At 36.5% G+C, this 17,675-nt stretch overlaps 1 protein-coding gene across 9 annotated transcripts in view; it reads left to right on the top strand.

Annotated features, from left to right (window-relative positions):
• Nucleotides 1–17,675, top strand: part of Lar (tyrosine-protein phosphatase Lar) — a 1,190,865-nt gene that overhangs the window by 859,255 nt on the left and 313,935 nt on the right. The gene's annotated exons all lie outside the window — the stretch shown is intronic.

Here is a 17,675-nt window from a genome sequence, read left to right as displayed (position 1 = left end):
AGCTTCTTAATTCAGTTCTTTTAAGCTGGATGGAAGGCCTTTTCTCTTCAGCATGCATTTGGAAAAGCCGAGATCCTGTTATTAAAGCAAGATACTTCGATTAGAGACTTGTTGATGAGTTGGGATTGTTCAAAACATCCACGGTTCTGTTCTCAGCGGAGAATGAACATTTTGAATTGGTTGAAAAGGTTATATTTTCCGTTTGCTTTAATTTAGCTGGTGGTTTATACGCTTTGGAGATCACACCGCCTATTGAGTAGCTCTGTATGGCGGCATCAACACCTTTGGTTATATGATGAAGAGAGGGCTGCCCCGACTAGTTAGCCTCCTTTGTCATGTACAGCATATGAATATGCTTGTGTTTTGTGTCCTCGCGTAATTGATGAATATCAAGGTCCATTCGATTAAATACTTCATGCGGATTGTTTCTGCTTTGTGTTTTGGTTTTATGCGTAAAAGTTCTCGACGGTGATAAGGAGAGTTACTCTTTAATAGGTACAACATTAGCCCCTTTAGTAAACACACACACACACACACACACACACACACACACACACACACACACACACGACCTCCATCCGTTCCAGTTAGGTGTCACCTGGGTTTTCGTGTCGTTAATTAGTCTAATGAGACTTTTTATGTTATGTAATGATCCTCTTCTCTGTCTGCGGAGTTCCTTCAAATCGATACGTCCTCCCCACTCCAACCCATCCCTACAAAAAGAAAAAAATTAGGAAAAATCTGGCGAGGCTGAGATCTGTGTTGGAGAGGGGACATGTTCCGTTGAATAGAAATATAAAAGGAGTTGAGGCTGATAAAGAGTTTCTGGGAGGGACAAAGGACAGATATTTAAAAGTGCATGTTTTAAATCAATTATTTACCGTTTTCACTGGTGTTTTTCACATTTGTTTGTGTTTCCGTGAGTGTAATAATTGATATAAATACGTACATACAGGCAGTATGTGTATGCGTGTGTGTGTGTGTGTGTGTATCACGAGAGATGAAAAGCAAACTCATCAGTATATTTCTATTTCATTACGGACCTCCCTTGGGTTTTTAAATGAACAAAAAAAGTCGCGACAACTTTTTTGTTGCGAAAAGGGACAAGTTAGTTTAAATAAATTCATGTTGAACTTTATAAATGCATGACGCTTTTAGGGCGGTGAATAATGAACGAATCCGAAGTATTTCGCGTGTTTGCACTTTTGACGGCAGATTTCGCTCGCGCATTAAACTTGTCCGTGTAAAGCATCCGAAATGAGGATTGAAATGCCTTGGGGAGTCGTTAGCATAACCGCTCCGGGGGATTTTCCCGTCTAATTATGTTATCCCGAGGGATTTCTCCTAATGGTCCTTATATCAGCCGACTGAAAAGAAATAGATATGATGCACATAATTACCCAAAGGATCGTAATGTTGATTTTGCCTAGCCCAGTAATTATACGTCCGGATTCGTGTTCCTCTTTTTCTTTCGTTTTAAGGATTTTGCTTTTCGCTGAGGTTACGTTTCTTTTCTGTAATATGGCTTTTTACTGTTTTCATGTGTTGTTCAGCTTTTAATTTATTTTCATGGTTTTCGTAATTTTCCTTTATTCTTTTGTATGTTTTACTTTGGCTTCTCTTTTTCATTAGTTGTTGTAAGCATTAATTCCAATGTCCATTTCGTTTTTATTTTTTTTTAATTTGATTCTATATAATAATCATTGAAGTTTATATTCGCTATTATTTCGTTTCATATCCATAATACTCCATAAAACCTCGATTTTGACACGTAAGAAATGTTGTTGAAAGCTTGTGCCTTTATTTATTTTTAATTTAATTTCGGTACTTAAATTAACATTTAATGTTATGTCTGTAATTTGTTTTTCGTACATAATTTCAGAAATATTGTCCATTTTGTGTTTTGTTTCTTTTGGAATTTGCAACTGCAGGCCTTGAATTTTTCATATGGTAGCGAAAAATATTTTGACGCAGTATGCACAGTACTGTATCCAGATTAAGAGTGCTAGATTTTATTACTTGAATTTCATGACCCGAAGTCTTGAAAACGATAAAGGATAGATACGCTAGTCGATAAACATTACTGATAAGCCATAGATTTGATGATATATTCATGCATAACAACCCGGAACTGTCATCGATGCAGCCTGTCTCTTAGTGTAATGAGTATTGATGGATCTGGGATTGTTAATCGTAATTGGATGAGGAGCCTTCATTGGGTTTGTGTATTTGTTTCATTTATTTTGTTCATTGTTGCGTTCGTTGTTGTATATTTGTGTGTGTGTGTGTGTGTGCGTGCTTGTGTGTGTTGGTTTTTGTGTAGTAAAATCTGTAAGCCTTTCCCCTTACAGTGACTAGCTATAGACACACAAGATTATTCTCATTACCATGTTTACCCATTAACTGGTGAGTCAAAGATAAACCATCTTTATATTTGACAACTTCAGTCATTCCCTATATCAACACAAAAGGCTCGTCAGCAGCACTTGAAACCCCCCCCCCTCCCCCAACACAAACCCAGTCACCCACTTCTTTCTTGAAAGTACTTTCACACTTCTGTGATAACACCACCTGAACCCTACCCAACCAACACTTTTTCGATACCCTTCTTCCACCTTCGCAAAGGCAGCTGAATTATCCACGTTTCTCAGAAAGCTAAATGCTTCACTGCTAATCTTTTCACCTCATTTCCGACCTGTCCGGTCCACCTGACTCAGTGTACTATTCAAACAATAACCGCCTCTACCTTTTTCCTTTCATTCACATTCAACGTTCACACTTCATTTTCATGAAGTAGCTTTAGTGAAACAAGTACTACATAAATACTTCTTCTCGCATAACCTTTGCAGAGATCGTGCTGCCTTCCAAGCTTTACCTGTTTAAAGATTCTTGTATTCTTTCATGATGCCATCATACATAACATTTATTCCGTACCACCATTCTTTTGCCACCCATGTTCTTCTGCCGCCCTAAACGATAAACATTCCAGTCTTTCACCAACCACTGTAACATTCATTGCAATACTTCCCCGGCAACTAGGTGCAGTTTCATTCTTGAAGCCTTTAATTGCTCTTGCTAATACGAATTTGTATCTTGCTCTTGCAAACCTTTCCAGACTCATTTACCTTTCTACCCATATTCTCTCTGCTATCATCGGCTGCAAACATGATCCGCTCCAAACTGCATTCACGAATCCTTTTCATATCCTTACAGTTCCAGTCCTTTTTCACTTATCTCTCAGTGCGCTTTCATGTGAAAGACACAGCAGCCATCAAGACTTAACATACACCTGTCTCAACTAACATACCTCTGTCTTGGACCTGCTTTTGTTGCAAACCAGTCAGTCTTGTGCGTACATATCCCAGCATAAAAACTCCTTAAATAGATACCTGGTAACCTACAGCATACATCTCCAACACCCTCAGTTTGCATATATTTCCGTTATTTCTTAAGAATTCTCTGGTTCCATATGTACCTTCTGAAACATTTTACCTTTACAGAACTATCAGACTTCTTACTCAACTATTCATAACAAACACCTGATCCACCTACCCTTTTCTTTGTCTGAACTTACACTGCTCCTCCCCATATCAATCCTTCTCTATTATCGGTCTTACCTTTTCAGTCAAAACCCTACCACAGTAATGTTATACCACGATAAATTTTATATCCCATTCATCTGCATGCTTACAGGACACAACAGTTATGCTTTTCACCCATTTCTTTGGAAGTTTCCCTTCATCCAAACATATATTGGACATCATGGTCAGCTATTTCAGTTACGTTGTGACCACCATAACATGACTGTGCCAAAGCACTGGTAACTAGGTACAGTTTCACTCCTTGAACTTTTAAAATATAATATATATATTAACCACTTTCACTTGTATCATTTAGGTATGCCGATCTTCTATCCTCCATTATCAAAACCTCTTCAGAATACTCATTCCTTTGATAGGGAATCTAGCCTCTTCAGAGAGCATTTATTCATTTGCATCTTTTATTTCTAAGATCCATTTGCTCATTAACTTTTCCTCTCCGCGTGTATTTTCCTCTAGTACAAGTCCTTTCTAGAGAGCTTACTTTGGTCTACCTTGTAATTTAGTTCTTTCTTATTTGTGTAGCTGTACACGATCTTCTCTTGTGTCATACCTCAAACCAAGGACCTGGCCTCAAACAATCGTCTTTTGTCCATCTTCTCACCACTTAATATTTTACCTATGTACCCTATGTACTGTGCATATGTTGTGTTTTGTCACTGGGTTTTAATTTTAATGGCAGTTAGTATTTTGTCTGAGGTTATAATCTCTTTGTAGATACTATGCAGGTGTATACGTAAACGCCGAAAGTGATTTGAGATTGTGGACAGACTTCAAGAGGCCCAGAGATATGAATAAAAATTTTGTTTGTAGAATCGAGGTTATTAGTGTCAAGCGAGAGATGATTCCCGGAAGAACACGGACTGAGAAGCGAATAGGAAGACTAGAAACCGAGTTATTTGTTGAAAGGAAAGTCAATATTTGTGGAAGAATGTAGCAAAGTGCCCATTGTAGCGAACAACACTAGACTTGGGTTGGCCCAACACCTGTCCTAAGGTTTCGGTAAACAGCTTAACCTAACAACCGTAAGGTTTATGCCTTGTTTTGGATTCTTTTTTTTTCAGTAAGTAAATATGCTTTGTATGGTTTTTGCTTAACGTCATAAAATTAATGCGCTGATGAAAGTTATGTAGTATCAGCATCATCCAATTACGCTGCATTATATCGCTCGCACCTTGCCTTAATGAACTTGTAGCTATCACTATTGCAAACAGTATCACCATCACCGCCGCTGCCGCCACGCCCAATGCTCTCTCCCCTCCTACAGCACCTTCAGGAACACCACGCTTAAATGCGTAAATCTATTTGCTTCTCTCTCTCTCTCTCTCTCTCTCTCTCTCTCTCTCTCTCTCTCTCTCTCTCTCTCTCTCCCCTCTGCAGAAGATGAAGGTATTAAACGCGTTTTCCTTCATTAATATAGTTTATTTGCTTAACTCGGTTACAAATTGTTAGGCCTTGATTATTAACCAGTTGAACTCTTTCTTATACATTCATCTTAGCATGTCCAATACAGTATCATTTGTTAACTATAACGATAGAAAACCATGGATATTGTTGAATTGCTTGTTAAACTATTAGTTTTATTTTCATTTGCCAGCAAGATATATATTCGTATCTATTCATCACATATTGCTTAATCTTTATTCCTGGAATAAAAAAAAAAAAGAAAAAAACACAGCGTGCGAACATCGTTACGGGATTATCGTATTGGACGGCATCCCTAGTGATCGAGCAGTTAGGAGCCATTCGTATTATTGCCTTACAACCCCTGCTGATCGTTAGCGCCTACAAATGCTATTACTGATGGAATTATTTCTTCAAATAAATCCGACGTGACGTTGGGTTTATCCCGTTGTTATCAGCCTATTGGATTGAATCGTTCGGATGATGTGTATATATGTGTGTGTGTGCACGTGTGTGTATGCGTGCTTGCTACTTCGGATTTCCTCCCTGTGTTTGTGATCCGTAGTGTTGTATCGTCAGATTTGTTTTGCAAATAAATTAAGTCATGTGCCTGAAATCTCTTTCTCTCTCTTTCTGTCCCTCTCTCTCTGCACTCCTACCGCGCGTTTTGGTTGCTTTTTTTTTTTTTATTCTTTTTTTGTTTTGTGTAGGCCAATAAAAAGACAGCGTCTTTTATATAGTTATATAATACTCATATTTACATACTGTTTAGTAAAATGCAGGATAGCCATATATTTTCAGGTGTTTAACGTCCTCACATTGGTAATCCCATTTTATACAAGGTGCTTTGTTAGCCATGTTATTCTTTAAATAATGGTAATTAATGTAAGCATGTTTTAGAGTCCAAAAATTGGAAAAATAAAATGAAAACTGACATATTGATATTATCTAGACACAAAGGTTTGTATATTTTGCCATAAACAGTTAAAAATATAGTATTACAGTTTATCGTATGTCACATATACTAGCAAAATACTAATCTTAGCGGCTTCAACTTTTTTTTACTCACGTTCCTCCACGCTTACTTCCATAAAGGAGAGTTTGCTCAGCAAACTTCATGCATTTCCACCTTGGCTTTCAGATAGACTCGGTTTTTTTTTTTTTTTTTTTCAATCGAAAGCACAAACTTTGTTAACGTTTCTCCTTACCTATTCTGTGGCACCATTTTTCTCCCCTTACCATTACCTTTTATATTTATTTGCAAATGCCACATAAATAAGCTGCGTCTGTTCCTCTACCATCCATATAAGAATCACTGCTTCATCTTCTGGGTTTCAATTTACCTTCTTAGCTTTTATTTGTGCTCATTATTGCTCTCAGTTTTCAATACCATCCACAAACATCTTCGGTTCCACGCATCAACTAGTTTTCCTATCTCACAATTTTCCACCTACATCAACTATCCTTTCTCTGAATTATCACGTCACGTCACCCGAAAGTTATCAAATTGTCATGAAGACATTACATTTCCTTTTCTCAGGCCCACTTTTATATCAGATCAGTCACTCTCTTGTCCACTTATTTTGACACGCTCCTCTTCTTTTATAGAAACTTTCCTTGCTCTCTCGACTTAACCTGTTTTACCATGTATCCACTTTGCTTCTTCATCAAATCTGTCTTAAGTTTTTCCTGGTTTTACATATGCCATTGGTAGCCTTTTCCTTTCATCTAGTAACACGCTACGTAACTATTTCTTAACAAACATTTGATCCATATACTCTTCCTTGTGTGAATCCACATTGTCTTCCCTTATCAATCCTTGTCATCTGACTTACTTTGGTAGTCAAAATCCTGCCATACGCCTTACTTGGTTTACTAAGTAACATGATGCCTTATCCTTTCACTCTCCTTTTATACTCCTTTTATCACTCTCACCTTTTTATAGTAGAACAATGACCTCTCTCACCCATTCCTTAGGAACATCTCCCTCGTCCAGACATATACATTACGAAAACTGGTCAGCCATTGAACCGCATTCCCACCAACGTACACAGCATCTCACTTGTAATCTCAACGACTCCCAGTGTCTTTCCATTCTTGAACATCATTGTCCTCCTTTCTTGCTTCATTCGCCCTCCTTTTCTGTTATCCACACACACACACACACACACACACACACACACACACACACACACACACAAGCGCAGTCTCTCTCTCTCTCTCTCTCTCTCTCTCTCTCTCTCTCTCTCTCTCTCTCTCTCTCTCATATATATATAATATATATATAGATAGATAGATGGATAGATAAATTTTATATATATATATATATATATATATATATATATATATATATATATATATATATATATATATCTGTGAGTAGATGTGTGTTTGTGTTGTCTGTGTATGTTTAAAAGTGTCCCTCTATTTCTCACTCTATTCTAGGCAGAAATAAAGTTCCAAAACAAAAGCCATGCAATAGAATTGGTTCTGAAATGAAATACGATACCTTGTTTCTACGACGTTTCCTTATCCTAAAACCTATTCTTGAATATGTTTGTCTGTAAGATATCTGTCTTCGATGTATGTATGCGTCTGGATTTCACATTAATTTCTGTTCAGTATGCATTAAATGTTACAATTCTGACATTTTCACATCTAGGGAGGCATTTCTACAAAATTCGTATGTCTTTCATGAACTGTGTTTATCATTATCTAGACTACTTTGACATGCACGAGAGAAAAGTTGACTTGGTAATGCAAAACTTGTGAATGTACACATTCCTTCAACCTTGAGAACCGAGATGGCCAGAAGCATAGTCACATTCGGACTGTGGAATATTAGCATGGAAATGTGTAAACGAATCTGGAGACGATGTTTTCCCCGTGCCCGGCTGTGTTGTCACTCAGCGTAGAATATTCCACTTTTTTCTTCATGACATTTAAAATGATTCTAATCCAGTGTAATCCTGTGTGACGTCTGAAACTGCTAGTACGATGTAAAGGCCCGTCAATAAATTCAGATCTTCAAATTTTGCGTATGTATGCATATTTGCATACATATCGTGCACTCACATGGGCGGTTTATTAATGGCTATTTATTTAGAAAGATTTTCTGTATTTACTAAATATGCCTATTATATTTCACTCCTAGAAATATTGATTTTCCAATAAAATTTTCCTCAGTCTTTTTCGAATGTATTCACGTCGTACTGTGAAAGACATTTCTTTTTTATTTTAGTACATTCAGTTACTTTCTAAATATTGATTCAAGTGGTCCCCCCATCCCCATCTCTCTCTCTCTCTCTCTCTCTCTCTCTCTCTCTCTCTCTCTCTCTCTCTCTCTCTCTCTCTCTCTCTAGGTATTATTTGAAATTAATTAATGCTGTGCCTTCTTCATGTTTACTTGTTACGAGGTAGTCAGGCTTGTTTGATTTCTTAGCCAGAGAGAATATAGTATAACAAGTGCTTGTGTACGCGTGTGTGTACATATTCACAAGCATATACGCTCATACTCCCTTATGCTTGTGTACGCGTGTGTGTGTACATATTCACAAGCATATACGCTCATACTCCCTTATGCCGCAACTGAATTTTGCGAGCATCACCGAGCTTAACACTTTCGTGGAAGTTCTAAAGCTGAGGATAGTTTAAAAGCTTGGAATTTCTGGCAAGTGTGAACCGTTTCATCCTTTTTGCCTTCTGCGACGACTTTTTTTGTTTTCATCTTTCAACTCAATAGAAAGCATCTCAAAACTTTCCACTCTCCCCTGATAAAGGTCCAGATTCTCTTGGAATAGAGTATTTTGAGTTGTCAGTTTTTATTTCCACTGTTTTTACGTTGATTTGATAGCTTAATGTGTTTGTAGGAATTTGCTTACAGTTTTTATTTCTGATTACTGCAGTCCTACTCCTCTCTCTCTCTCTCTCTCTCTCTCTCAAGAATATGGGTACTAGTATACATTATATATGTGTGTGTGTGTATTTATTATACAACCTTATGAAGAGACATACATATAAATATACATATAGTTGTGTGTGTATTCATATATTCATATATATATATATATATATATATATATATATATATATATATATATATATATATATACACGATATACGTTCGTTTTAAGCTTGTGCGTGTATATATGCGGGCACACGAGAGTTCCTAGACCTGCGTATCTCCAGCCAACGTCACTCGGCTGAATGTAAGAGCAATGCATACATTCCTGCCAAAAGCTGACGTCCCTCCGGTTTGACATCAAAGGCCCGATTCATAGGGAAATTTTATAAGATCCGGTTAAAAATATTGTATGATCTGTTTGGGTTCGCTTCAAGGCTCCATTTACTGAAGCACTTTGTACAGGGATTCTTCTATAGCCGTTCTTGACTTAGGAGTTTTTAATATTTAAGCGAGAAGATTACATGAAACTTTTATCCAGGCCATTTCCTGTCCGCCTCCCCCTTCCCACCACAGTGTATATGTGTATTTGCGCGTGCGCACGTTCGTTTAAGGGTTGGTGAGTAGGTTGCTGTAGGGCTCATTAATTATTTTTAATTAGTTTTAGATATTAAGCCATTTTTTCCAGTCGGGGGTGACAAAATAAGGAAAGGCAGTGGTTATTGGCACTGTTGAATCGTGGATGAACCTCCTGTGCAGAAAACTAACATAACCGCAGCTAAATCGTGCACCTACATTGCACGAAACCAGCCTACGCACGCTGCATCGCTTACCTCTATACTGTAGAGTGTAGACTCTCATTCTACCTGGATATTAAGGCCTTTCCTTTCCTTTCCAGTACCTTCCTAGGCCGTCATCGCCTCCGAATAATGCACTGTTCACAAATGCATAACTTTCCATTCTTTCCATATGACTAAACCATCTCAAAGCATTGTGATCCATCCTTTCGCAAACATAACCCTTTAAACAAACTCTCTTAACTTGCATAAAAAAAGTTGAATTAATAATCCCTTTAATACATTCCAGCCTAGGCTTCCTTAGACTCGCGAATTTTCCTCCTAATGTTTTGCACACACCATGCTGCATGCCTTGCTTATTCACCTATTTTGTAAGCCAGTTTATCGTTTTCCCAACCATCATTCATTATATTCACTAACATATACGAATTAACTGCTTTTACTTTCACCATCCAAAGGAAGATTCATTGTCCCGTGCTCCTGGCTTCCATTTGGCGTCAGTAACCTTATTCTTGCTCACACTTACTGTCGACTTGCTTTAATTGCAATCTTTCGAAAACTCACCGGTTTCTGATGTTCCCCATCGTTATCCCAGTCTTTTTCACAAGCTCGTGCCGTTTCTCTTCACTATCCATAATCAGTACTGTTTTGTTTGCAAGGTTTATTTGTTTTGCATTTTATTCTTGATATTGAGAGAAAGATCAGAAATAAAAAGAATTTTTTTTATCTTAAGAGATGTATGCCTTTTTGTATTTTCTCATTAACATGAATTATTTTCTTAAATTTTTCATTTTATTTGCTCAGGGTTTAATATCGTAACGAGAGTGTATGAACGGAAACCTACGGATACAGATGCCTATTTTTTTAAATAAATAATTAAAAACTTAGTTATTTGGCAGCTAGGAAGTTGCACTTGTATGAAAAGACAAAGATGAGAAACTGAGAGGACACAATGTACTTATATACGAGTATAAGAGAAAGTGGGCGTGCGTTGTGTGTGTATGTGTTTAGAACCTCCCCTATTGGTTAGCTCAACCGGAACGGTATATCCTCTGAATATCGGTATCTGATTAGACCTTAACCCTCTCCCCCTCCTCCTCCCCCTCCCCCCTGGGAGTATAGAGTGATCGGGAAAGGCGGGTAGTCAGTTAGCTACTGCAATGCTGCTCCTACGTACAGTACGAATTGTTGCACGCCGGTAAAAGTTTTCGGTTTTGACGGCGGTGTTCAGGCATTCCTGCTGCGTGGATTTTTATTGTAAAAATGACATTACTTTGCAGTCACTAACACCAGGATACTGGTAGATTGCTCTTTCCTTTTGTCACTCTTCGTCTTCATTCGAATTCCATCGGTACGGCAACTTTAATTCCTTAATTATTTCGGGTCTTAGTAGTAGACAGATAAAAGAAAACGTAGAGAGAATGAAAGAAGGTTAGGGATAATTCAGGGTTATTGTTAACAACATTTATTATTCATTGTATTATGATTTATATAATAAAGACAGTAATAAATGTGAATAATAGTATTGTAATAATGTATATGTCTCTTTGCTAATTAGCATTCTTTAGGGCAGGCTTTAATGAATGCCAAAGGGTTCCATTACATTTCGCTTGTTTCATTTCGGTTAAGATTATCATCTGAATAACGACATTCATGGTGTCACACTTACCTCACATTTTTATGAAGACTCTCTCGCATTGTTCATTCGCCTACGTATGACTGTATCGTATTAATAACTGAAAATAAGCTTGATATTGTTTTGGTTCTGGGATTTTACGCTGTTGTAAGTTATAGAGTTTAGAGAGTTCATTTCCAGTATACGTATGCTGAATATTGTCGTGTTGAGAGAAATTTGTTCGTAAGATTGACGAGACCTTGCTCGCTCGGTTTGATAGTATGCCCGGTGAAATTTGTTCTTGTTCCTATAAAGATGTTCATATGAATGGAAAGAGAATTTTAGCGTGTTTTCTGTATGGGAGTTTTTAATCTGCCTTTGTATCCAGCAAGGTTTTACTTTTTTTTTTTTTTTTTTTGTATTACAAATCTTATCCATAATCTAAGTTTGAAACATGCATGCAGTGGCCAAAAATCCGTTAGAAATTTGATTTGTGGAGGGCTCATACAAATGCCGGTAGGGTATTTTGCACATATTTATGTAATGCTTTAGCGTTATTTGCGCATATTTTACTATTTTACAGGAAAATCTTATTATATTCTTGTGCAGTGCTTATTTATTCATACCTAAATTTTTTATTCACGTGTTTTTAATGTGTAGAGTCTTTTGATGGGAGCTTGAACTCGTTTTTTGTAGGGTATGTTCGTACGTATGCACGGGTTTGTTTGTTGTTCAGAAATGAGAATATCGAGGATTTGCGAAAAAAGGGGCCGGATTGGCGAGAAATGGCATAGTTCCATCCTCGTGCCAAAACAGTTATATAGGGGAGGAAGTAGTGGTTGTTGATAGGAGCTCTATTGGACCTTCCATTTATTTTAACTGGTGGAAAATTGGTTCCAGCCGAGTTCCCGTGCAAGTCTCTTCGATTCGTATGTGTTACATTTTCCCAAAAACAGAAAATGCTAGCTGTTATTTTTGCTAATTGTAATGCTAGTGTTTTCTAGTTGTTTATTTTGGCTCGTCTGTTTTTTGTTTGTGTAATAAAATCAGTTTTATTTCACACTATACTATGTTGTATTATACACCATAATATTGTGTGTGTAATGCACACACACACACATATATACGTATATGTCAATGCGTATGTTGAGATTAATTTTCTACATTACTAATTCAATGTTTTTGTTATTGTGCAGTGTTGCCCACTGTAGGTCATTATGAATGATGTAGGGAATAAACATTTCGTTACTTGATTTATTGTTAAGTGATGACTGCTTTGTTTATTTTTAATGTTTATTTAATTTGAAGCGACTGATAACGTTCGAGGACCATCATTTTTTCTGTGTAATACGCATAATACTAGATTCTCTTGTCATTTTATTTTCTTTTTGTCTCTTTTTCTTGTATTAAATTTAGATTTAAAATTGATATTATTTTCGTACATGAAAGTACATCTTAAAAAAATTAAGTATTATTTTTTTCTTTCATCTAATTATTAGTTGTAGCAGCAACAGCAACATTAGTCGTAGCACTTGTTCCTGTTTTGTAGTAATTTCATTTTATGTGACCCCAAGTAAAACCATTAACCCAGTGACTGTTTTCTAACAACATACGACACCATATTGGGAGGAAATTGCAAAGTTCAGATTTTTAAAAATCTACTTTATGGTACTATTACCTCGGGGACGTGCCTCGAGTTCAGTAAAAGAGGGACTCCTGAATGGGGGGGCGTGTTGTTGACTTGGGTCCTCTCTGGGCTCCCTCCCTGGGTCCAGATAAAGAGCTCTGGTTTTGGGTACATTGGAAAATGCCCCCTTACAGCTGACGCTATCATTTACGTCTCGATATCCAAGTTAGAGAGAAAAAACTACATTTGTAAATTTATTGTACTGTTGCATACTTTGCTTTATAATGCATGAGTACACTTCACCATCAACTGCAAGTAAAATCTCCGTTCGTAAAGTTCACGTTGTTAAATATGTGGACCAATATTTCTTACTGCTTTAATTTCTTATTTTCAGTTTATACTTTTCAACTGGATGTCTTACACTTCTAATAGCAGATGTTGAATTTTGTTGATACAGTATCCTGTAAAAGTTGCCGAAATTTTGAATAAGACCATGGGTGATATCATGGTTTACTCACTACTACTAAAACAACTACTGTTACCAAAATGCTACTTTGAATCTTCTTCTTCTTCTTCTTCTTCTTCTTCTTCTTCTTCTTCTTCTTCTTCTTCTTCTTCTTCGTTTAACGTGCTTTTTCCCATTTTTTATATGGGGTAAGCACGATGCCTTCTTTTACTTTGAATGATGGTTGTAAATAACGTCATCATTATTGAAACAAAGAGGGAAGAATGTCCCATGAAATTTCGAATGTCATGTTTTGTTAATAATCATTAATTAAGAGAGCATTGATTTCTATGTTGGAAGATCAGTCTGTCGTAGCAAAACAGCTAATTGAAATTTTGAGCTTTAACAATTTTTATCACCGGAGGTGATTGCAGGGTCCGATTATTGGTGATAGTGCTTTGTATTGTACGTTCCCCTCGGTGTAACTTAACGGATAAAGGGTCGTATGCTGAGGAATGCCCTTACTGCAAAGTTAGCGCAGGTACTCATGCTGTAAAGTCCAGGTCATTTATAATTAACTTGTATGCTTTTCCATTTGGTCTCATTATATATTATTGTTGCCACACATACATAATATTTATCTCTCTGTCTATAAATGTATGTAGCATATATATATATATGTGTATATATATATATATATATATATATATATATATATATATATATATATATATATATATATATATATATATATATATATATATATATATATATATATAGTCTATATTTAATGTCTCATTTAATGTCGAATTTGATGTACAACCTAGGGAATAACTTACACCCGAAGGGAGTTAAAACTGATAAGTGCACTTGTCCAAGCCAGGATTCGAATCTGTTGGAACCTATGCTTAGGTTCGTATTTTGGCCGGGCTAGATTCACTTATAGCCCTCATTGGGTGTAAGTTATTCCAAAGGTATAGTCAGTTCGGTATTATGTGATATTTATTCGGTATGATGTAATATTTGTGAGGATAAAAAAGTCATGCGTTTATAAGTGGCAAAACTATACACACACACACACACACACACACACACACACATATATATATATATATATATATATATATATATATATATATATATATATATATATATATATATATATACTATATATATGTATATATATAAAAAAATGCCACGAAGGAAAAGTGAAACAATGGAGTGCTTGTTAGGCCTTTCGACACAGTCCTTTACTAGCAAACTGATGAAAAATATAAAAGTAAGAATACAAGAGCACTCATATGATTGACAGATGACATACAGATATCCCTGGGGACGGGGATTATAAGGAACAATAACAACACACCTGGAATCCAACACAGTTGAGGATTAGTGGACCAACAAAAACAAAGGTAAATCTTTGAGAGGTTTTACAGAGGATTAAGCCCAACTGACTCGAAAGCAGGGAGGAGTCAATTAAAGTATTATACAAGGGAAGAGACTGACCGCCAAAACTGGCCTTGGAATGAATAAGCCGATTACATAATTAAAAAAGTACAAAACTTAATATATTCTCTTTTTAGTAAACAATAATGTAATCAGCTTATTCATTCCAAGCCAGTTTTGGTGGTCATTCTCTTCCCTTGTATAATCCTTTGATTGATTCCTCCCTGCTTTGAGCCAGTTGGGCTTAGTCCTTTGTAAAACCTCTCAAATATTTACCTTTGTTTTGGTAGGTCCACTAATTCTTCAACTGTGTTGGATTCCAGGTGCATCTGTTCCTTACAATCTGCATCCCCAAGGATGTTTGTTTGCCATCTGTCAATTATGCGAGCTCTCTTGTATCCTTACTTTTATATTTTTCATCAGACTGCTAGTGAAGGACTGTGTTGACAGGCCTAGCAACCACTCCATTGTTTCACTTTTCCCTCGTGGCATTTTGCCATTATTTATACATTCATCACGTTCCATATCGTCGTGAATCAGTTATACATACATACATATATATATATATATATATATATATATATATATATATATATATATATATATAGAGAGAGAGAGAGAGAGAGAGAGAGAGAGAGAGAGAGAGAGAGAGAGAGAGAGAGAGAGACATTACCTTGGCCAGGATTCGAACCTATGCCATTGATAGCTCTAGTAATTCTTGTTGACTGCCATGGCGATAAGAAGAAGATATTAGGAGGGGGAGAGATAAATAGGCCTATATTCTTGCTATGAGGTTTTTAAATATGCAAGCAGAATTCTTGTATACCTTTTACGTTGTAACTATGTGTTCATTTTGATATTTACATATTTTTGCATACATAGAAAAGTACTTATTATCCGTATGGGTAATAAGTTTTGTTTCAACAGATGTAAAGCAAATAACATACAGTTCAATACTCTAGTATAGCTGGACAAACATACTGTATATACATGCATATGTCAAATGTGTACTCTTATGCACATTTCATACGCATTTTTATTCATATAAAATTTATGTTGTATTCTATTGCCTCTTGATATGGTCTGTATTGTAGATTTCCCGTAGGTGTTATTGACTAGTTTGAATAATGATCTGGAAGCCATATTCATTTGGATAGGGAGCTGCAGCCCTGGTCTCTGAAGATGTGTTGGTAAACCAAATGTAAATTAATGGATCCAGGAATATTGAAGGTGACTGGATGGGGAAGAGAAGGAGAGAGAGAGAGAGAGAGAGAGAGAGAGAGAGAGAGAGAGAGAGAGAGAGAAGCTGACAAGGAAGTGTACAAAGTATAGATATTGCGAAGGGGAGGAATTGGGAAAGCATCAGCTTTTAAGATGCGTGGTGTAAGGAAAAGGAGGATACAAAGGAAGCAAGAGAGAGAGAGAGAGAGAGAGAGAGAGAGAGAGAGAGAGAGAGGAGAGAGAGAGAGAGAGAGAGTCATTGAAGGAGCATCAAGAGAGTAGAAGCTGCAGGCACACCCTGGTCAGTTACGGTGAAATAATCAGTCTTGTGTGAAAATTGATCTGGGGCCGATTGGAGCCTCGGGCCAATTAAGACTTCAGGTCCAATTCCCATCCCTAAGGAAGGTGTTTTAATTGTTTCAAATTGCCAATACGGTCCTTGTTTCGAAGTCGACGCTTAGTTTATTTCTCTCAAAGAGGAAGAAGAAGAAGGAGGAGAAGGATAAGAAGAAGACGTAGAGAGTTCTTAAGAGAATCTGTTTCTTCTTCAAATGTCCTTGATTCAAGGAGGACTTCAGCGTGCAGTGGTTCTCCTCCCATACTAAATAGCAGGGAATTTCAGATCTGTCAAGAAAAGGTGTTGAGGTTATATGTTATTCTTCGGGTTTGGTGAAGATTCGCCTTTTTCATTTTTTCTCTTGATAACGGAGAGCACATAAGAGGCCTTCGTGTAGTAAATAAAGAACAGCTTGCTACACAATAGATTAAGGTGCACTTAAAGGGATGAAGGAAATGTTTCGGTGTTGAGATGTGTGCAGAACGACTTGGCTTGTACGAGGATCCGATGATGATTTTTCTGGTTGCATTTGATATTATGGTAAAGTGCCAACATACGTACATACATATATACATACATACATACATACATATATATGTATGTATATGTGTGTGTTTTTGTTCATACACAACTTTAGCTTTATTGGCTGTAGATATTCTTCTCATTCTCAGATTTTCCCTGCTTCCTTCTACTTGTTTTTGCCATTGTTTAATATTGTCGGATATTTATAATTTAGACACGGTCATTACCTCATACAAGGTCAGTATTTATTGCGGTCAAGTGCCCCCGAGTCGTATAGCCTTCCTGTATTTCCGTAATGAGGTAATCTAAATGATTATGAAAGTCGACTCTTTCTGTCAGTCATTTGACCAGAGAAGTGAATGGCATGTGTGCTGGAAGGACCATATCTCAGTGCTTGATGTCTTCTTTATTGTTATGCAACTCTTGAGAAGGCATTTCCTCTAAATTTGAGTGTACCTTATTTATATATATATATATATATATATATATATATATATATATATATATATATATATATATATATATATATATATATATATATATATATATATATATATATATATATATTTTTTTTTTTCTTTCTTTTTTAAATGGACTGTGGTTCTGATATCTAGTTAAGATCTTTTTTGTTACGGCTCTCGTCAAAGGGAATAAGTGAAAAGCGCTCAGTAGTATCAATGTACCGACTTGAGATGTGGCTCTTGAAAAGTTCCCTGACCTGGTTGGTGTTTGTCAGCTGTCTTACATAAAGACTGTTTATT

The sequence above is a fragment of the Macrobrachium rosenbergii genome, chromosome 3 (genome assembly GCF_040412425.1).
Source record: "Macrobrachium rosenbergii isolate ZJJX-2024 chromosome 3, ASM4041242v1, whole genome shotgun sequence".
Classification (NCBI taxonomy): domain Eukaryota; kingdom Metazoa; phylum Arthropoda; class Malacostraca; order Decapoda; family Palaemonidae; genus Macrobrachium; species Macrobrachium rosenbergii.
The sequence above is the reverse complement of the archived record's forward strand: the minus strand, read 5'-3'. Positions and strand labels throughout refer to the sequence as shown.